Raw genomic sequence first — 7,100 nt, forward strand, 5'->3', positions numbered from 1 at the left:
TGTTGTGCTGAGCATGCCAGCATATTTTAGTAGTATGACCTTTCTTACCACAGAAGTCACATTCGACAGTTTTATTATGCCAGCACACAGCTTTTGTGTGTCCTCTCTTCCCACAACAGCTACATTGAGTAAACTGTTTATGCTGACCAGTGCCTGAGAACTTAGCATAGGGTTTATTCTTAATTGAACCGTTTATTTGGTTCTGTATGGTTGTGAAATCCTTTCTAAGTTTTCTAGACTCAGCTTGAACCTCTGTGACAAACTTATGTAAGATTTGCATATTCGTATGTAAGTCTGAGTTGTCCTGGAGGAGATATCGGAGATCACCCAGCTTGACCTCCTCAATCTCGTCATAGCGCCTGTTGAGTGCCTTAATCCTTTTGTTACACTTCTTAGTTAGTGTATGTAAGTCACTCAGGGCATTTACCATTTCATTTCTAAGCAAAAGTAAGGATGTTACCTCATTGTTGTTTTCCTCCTGCTCAGAATCTCCAGAGAGGTTAGCTTGCTCAGATTGAGATTGGTCAACTCCATCATCTGCCATGAAACATATGTTGGCTGTTTCATTTTGCTCAACTTCAGATGATGTTGATTCATCACTGTCACTCCATGTGGCCACCATTGCCTTCTTGGTTCCATTCTTATCTTTCTTCGGATTAGGGCAGCTTGACTTAATGTGCCCAGTTTGATGGCATTCATAACACGTGACAGGCTTGGAGCTGTCCTTTTTGTATTGGTGTCACTGGACTCAGCTTTATATCTGTCTCCTTTCTTGTATAGCCGCTTACCATTTCTTTCATTTCTTCTGAACAACTTCTTCATTTTTCTAGTAAACATGGCCATTTCCTCATCATTTGTTGACTCATCTTCTGTGGAGTCAGCTTTCATCACCAGTGATTTCTGTTTCTTATCCTCAGATTTTTCTTTAGCTTCAAAGTTTTTCATAGAAATTTCATGAGTCAGCAAGGATCCGATCAGCTCATCATCATACTTGTATGTGGTCAAGTCCTGAGCTTCCTCTACAGCTATCTTCTTGGCTTGCCAGCTTTTGGGAAGACTTCGTAAGATCTTATTCACCTGTTCTTCTTCAGTGAAATGCTTACCGAGTCTTTTGAGCTCATTTATTATGTTAGTGAACCTGGCATTCATTGCTGAGATGTCCTCATTGTCTGTCATCTCGAATAGCTCATATAACCGCATGTGTTGGTTCACTTTGGATTCCTTGACCTTGCTGGTGCCTTCATAAGTAACTTCCAGCTTTTTCCAGATCTCCTGTGCTGACTCGCAACCTGAAATCTTATTGTATTCTGCAGCATCTAGAGCACAATGAAGCATATTGATAGCCGAAGCATTGTTTTGTAATTTTCTGAGGTCATCCTCTATCCACTCAGTTTCACTTTTGATAACTTTCTCATTATCAACAGTTTTATAAGGTATATGTGGACCTTGAACTATTGCAAGCCATGCACTCATATTTGTGGCTTGAATAAAGTTCTTCATCCTATTCTTCCAGAATGTATAATTAGACCCGAAGAATAGAGGAGGTCTGGTGATTGATAATCCCTCAGGAAGTATCTGTGTTGTTTGATTTCCTGGGAGGAAACGAGTGATATTTTCAGCCATTTATATGGATCAGCTCAAGATTGTTAGATCTTTGAGTAGTGAGCTTAGGCTCTGATACCACTTGTTGGTCCCTTGTAATTAGTTCCAGGGGGGGTTAGGAACTAATGTACATTTTTTGAATTTAATTTTGCTGACTTAGATATATTTTAGGAATTTGATAACTTGGCGTGTTGGTCAGCACGGCTGATTCTTAAGTAACACAGTGTTAGTGCTATGCTGACTAACACTGCTTTACTTGTGAGTTAAGAATTGACACTTGATGGGTCAGCTTCTAACTTAGCACTCAATATTTACTTAACTTCAGTTTTGACGATTTACAAGCTGAGTGAATTTTACAAGCAACACATGCACATGTATATATATATTGAGAGAGAGAGAGAGTTTAGAAGTTACTCAGTACGACTTATCCTGGTTCGGCCTCTCTGCCTACGTCCGGTCCCCAGTTCGTCCTGAGATTTTCAATCTAATACTGAGATATTTCCAAGTAGAGCACAAACCCTTTACAAGGCAGTGAGTATGCAAGAGTACGTCCTCTATTCGTCTACTCAACTCCTACTAAGCACTACAACTCAGTACTTAGATTTCTCTACCACTGAATGCTTACAACCAAGCACTCAGACTTTTCTACCACTGAATGCTTACAGCCAAGCACTCAGCATTCACTCTCAATATTACAATTGATAAGCTAACTGCTCTTTATCACGTAAAGAACACTTTAGAAGATTACAGAAAATCACTCTAGCATTTACACAAGAATAGAAAGTTTGGTGTAATATATCTTTTGTATTTGAGTGCCTTTTTGAATTTTTCTCTCTTGGATTTTTATTGCTTTTCTTGGCTCTTCACTTCTTTGATCCAAGGATTCTAATTATCTTTATATAGGTGAAGGATCTGGTGTTTGGATCCTTTGAGAATGATGTAACCGTTGAATCCAAAACGGCTCTTTTGGGGAACATCTTCAGGTCAGCGCCATTCTTTTTCTCTGATTCCTTCAGGCGTCAGATTTGTCTTCTTCCAGCAATCTTCGTCTTCTAGTGACAGTTTGTCTTTTTGCCAATAATCCATTGTCCCATGATTCTTGGAATTACCCTTCTTTGCATTTTCGAGACTTTAATTATTGGTGCAGAGAATCTGCAGACTTTGTCCTTTAGTGAACGGATCTTTCTTGCTGTCCTGACTGTCACTCAGCTTCATTCTTCGAATGTAGTTAGCGTCCATGCTGAGTTCCTTCTTTATCAACTCCATTCATCTTGGATAATTCTGAAGAATTTCTCTGATGCTAAGTTCTGCTCCACTCAGCTTCTATTCTATTATGCTGAGTTCCGTTCTACTTAGCTTCCATTCTTCTATATTGAGTTCGTCTTTGGTCAGCTTAACTTCTGCAGGACTTCTGACTTAGTTAGCTTCATTCTGCTGGACAGCTTTAAAGAAGACATGCGTTTTAGTCAGCTTCGTTCTATAGGAGGCTTCTGATGTTGAGTTCTACTTTACTCAGCTTGCATCCTTTTATGCTGAGTTCCATTCTACTCAGCTTTTGACTTATGCTGACTTCTGACCTGTCTTATATATATATATATATATATATATATATATATATATATGTATTTTTGCACTCAATATTTGAACAAACACATTAGTACAATTAAATCAAAGTATTTAAATTTAATTGCCTCTTAATCATGGATGATTTTGTCAAATCAAAATCTTGTGGAAAGGTGTTTCAACATAGGGGAGGCCGAGTAATGGAAAGCCCCTCAGGTAAAACCTGAGTTGTCAGGTTTCCTGGGAGAAATCGAGTGCTATTTTCAGACATAGTGGGGATCAGCTCTAAGTTGTTAAACCTTTCACAGTGAGCTTGTTAAGCTCTGATACCACTTGTTGGTCCCTTATAACGTTACAAGTATAGTTCCAGGGGGGGGGTTAGGAACTATTTAAACTTTTTGACGTTAAGTCTGAACTCTTTTTATTTGAAAAGATTTGGACAGCGTGCTGAGTGAATTAAGACACTAGCTTAGTCAACTTGTGACTAAGTCAACTTCTTTCGTTGAGTCAGAAGATAGCACTAAGAGTCTATTCCTGAACTCAGATACTCAATATGCACAACTCAACGTGACCTCTTTTACTTGGCCAATTTTGTTTTAAGCAAGCAATTTATATACTAAGGAGTTTAAGGTTAGAAAGATGTTACTCAGCAGATTTATCCAGGTTCGGCCTCTAAGCCTATGTATTGTCCCCGAAACACATTCCCAGCTTTCGAATCCTCTACTGAGCTCTTTAAAGGTAGAGACTCAAACCTTTTACAACTTAGAAACTGAGTATGACAAGAGTACCTTTCTTTATACCTCTACTCAATCCTAATCTCACGCTGAGTACTATAACCGAGTACTTAGCCTCTTCTTTCTAATTCTAGAAATAATATGTGTTTGTCCTAAACAACAATTGCTAAGACACTTTAGATGATTGAATAATCACTCTAGACTTTTACACAAAAGATATGAAAATTAGTGTAAGAATTTGCTTTGCTTTTCTTCACAGAACTTGAGTAGAATTTTGGTCAGCGTAATGGCTTGATAAAGTTCTGTAGTTGTGAAGTGTCTGAATGGCCCTATTTATAGAGATGTCTGAAGGCACCAGTCATTTCAAATTTCAAAATAACCCTTGGAGGGAAACGACTTCCTATCGTTGTCACTCAGTACTGCTCAGAGCTCTCGGCCAATCAGATTTGAGTATCTTCTGTCCTCGATCAGTATTGAGCAGCTTTTGGCCAGTGTGTCAGAATATTTCTCCAGTTGTGGTAATGTCAACTAAACAACATAATGTGTCTTCTGAACTTTACCCGATATGGAAATACTTTGTCTGGAAGTTGGTTGTGCTCAGCTGCTGTCTTGTACTCTTTGTCGAGACAACTCAGCAGCTTCATTCCGAAGTTGTTCGAGGAAAGTCTTCTCGATCCTTCTGATGCTGAGCTGCGTTTTGATCATAACGGCAACGTTTAACATACACGGGTCGAGTGGTCTTCGATCCGTTTGACTTGGACTTTGACTTCCGTTTTGGGCCTTAAGCCTTTTAGTCCTTATGTCTCATAAACAATGTAGCTCAACATTGAACAAACACATTAGTAGAATAAATCAAAGCATTTAAACTTAGTGTGTTTTAGAATATATTTAATTTTACTTAAAAATTTTTGTCAAATCAAAATTATGTGGAAAAGTGTTTCAACACAAGCATGGAGGAACATAATTTTGTGCAGAAATCCCATAATACACCTTAAGTATGGTGGCATACGCCATGCGTGTTTGCCCATTCCGTTAGAAATCTATTGCATGTGGACCAATTCCAGATTTTGTTGTCTCAAACACGCCTCACGTAGACTAGGATGCGCCTCACGTGTTTGAGACTCTGACTTTTTATTGATTGATTTGGTCCTTTTACGCCGTGCGTAGCTTAAGGCACGCCCCACGTAAATGAGTCTATGATCTTTTATGTTGAAGAACTTTCTTACACGCCCCGCGTGTAAGGTGGTACGCCTTGCGTATGGATAGTTGACTCAGGGAGACCATGCAGTTTGACTTTCAGGATTAGGCTAATCATTTCTGACATGTGTCATACGCCTCGCGTAGGGTGGTATACGCCTTGCGTATGCTGACTCGATCCCACGTGGTGCTTGTGGATAGGGCAATTATTTCTAACTTCATGTTTCACGCCCTGCATAAGGAATGAGGCGCCCCGCGTATGGAGTGGATTTTCACTCCTTGCTCGTGCCTGAAATACAAATCTCGAGAGCCGAGTTAGCTTGACGTTTTTATTTCCTAAATTAATCAAAACAAGGGAAATCACCCAAAAGTACGGATTTTATTTTTATTTCGTTATTTTATTAAAACACTCTATTTTTTGTAATTAAACTTATTTATGTCATCCAAAATTAACTCGTAAATCACACTAAAAGATATGGGTAAAATACCCTATCACGGGTCCGCACCACTGGTCGGGCGTGATGTTCGTACATCGGGACCGTAGGTCGGACGTGATGTTCATACGCCTGACTGCGATTCTGATGATTTTTTGAAATAACCCATAGATCTCAAAATGAAGCGAAAATCAACGAAACAAAACCGTAAATCTTACCATTTTGTCCTTCCCTTTACGGGCTCTATCACGATCCATGATTTGGTTCACAAACGAGTCCGGATTTGATCGAAGAGTGTATAGGATATTTGAGAGGTTTTGGGTTTTTTCAATTTTTGGGTAAAAGGCAGTTCGGTCAATTCCCGAGGCTAGAGGTAGGAATTTGGGACTAGGTATAGTAATTCACTTAAAATATTATATATTATATTATATTTTTTATCAGTAAAAAAGGATGAAGTGACACATCAGCTCCATCGTTACTGTTTTATATTATATATAGATATGCAGAGAATTAGAGAGATTTTAGGGATTAATTTAGATTTTGTAGAACTTTTAGATATAGTACGAATAAAATAATATTTTTATAGATAAATATACTAATATAACTTACATTATATTATATTTTTTATCAGTAAAAAAGGAGGAAGTGACACCTCAACTCTATCGTTACTGTTTTATATTATATATAGATATCCAGAGAATTATAAAGATTTTAGGGATTAATTTAGATTCTATATATGTAGAGAATTAGAGAGATTTTATGGATTAATTTAAATTCTATAAAACTTTTAGATATAGTACGGATAAAATAATATTTTTATAGATAAATATAATAATATAATTAAAATTAATATATTATACATTATATTATATTTTTATAATTTTTTTATCAGTAAAAAATGAGGAAGTGACACCTCAGCTCCATCGTTACTGTTTTATATTATATATCTGTAAGTATCTCATCAGCTCTCTAAACTTGTATAGTATCTCACTAATTCTTTAAAATTGCTTATTTTATAACAATTAAATACAAAATAAGCAAGTTTAGAGAGTTGATAAGACACTTGCAAAGTTCAGGAAGCTAATCTACTTTTATGGAAAAGTTTAGGGAGCAAATGAGATACTTATAAAATTTAGGAATACAATATACTATTTTGGAGAAGTTCAAGGAGGTGGTAATATATTAAGTTTTTTTAAAATAAAATAAAATTGAGTGACAACTTTAAAATAAATGTGAAATATTGATCACTATTTGGTGGAATTTACCTTCAATTGATCTTTATCCACGATATTGCTATATATCGCACCCAAAATTGCTAGCACCGCCTCTATTGGACAATTTTGCCCTTGCCATAAAAATATTGTCAAAATTGAGAAAAAAAAAATTTTGAGAGAAAATTTTGAATTTTACCTAAACGGATGCGGCATACCGTCCGACCCATGGTCGAACGGATGCGGCGTCTGTTCCACCATGGGTTGGGTGGTACGCCGCATCCGTTCCCGCCATAGGTCGGACGGTATGCGGCACCCGTTCCGGCCATGGTTGGAACGGATGCGGCATCCGTTCCACC

The sequence above is a fragment of the Euphorbia lathyris genome, chromosome 1, assembly GCF_963576675.1.
Source record: "Euphorbia lathyris chromosome 1, ddEupLath1.1, whole genome shotgun sequence".
Lineage (NCBI taxonomy): Eukaryota > Viridiplantae > Streptophyta > Magnoliopsida > Malpighiales > Euphorbiaceae > Euphorbia > Euphorbia lathyris.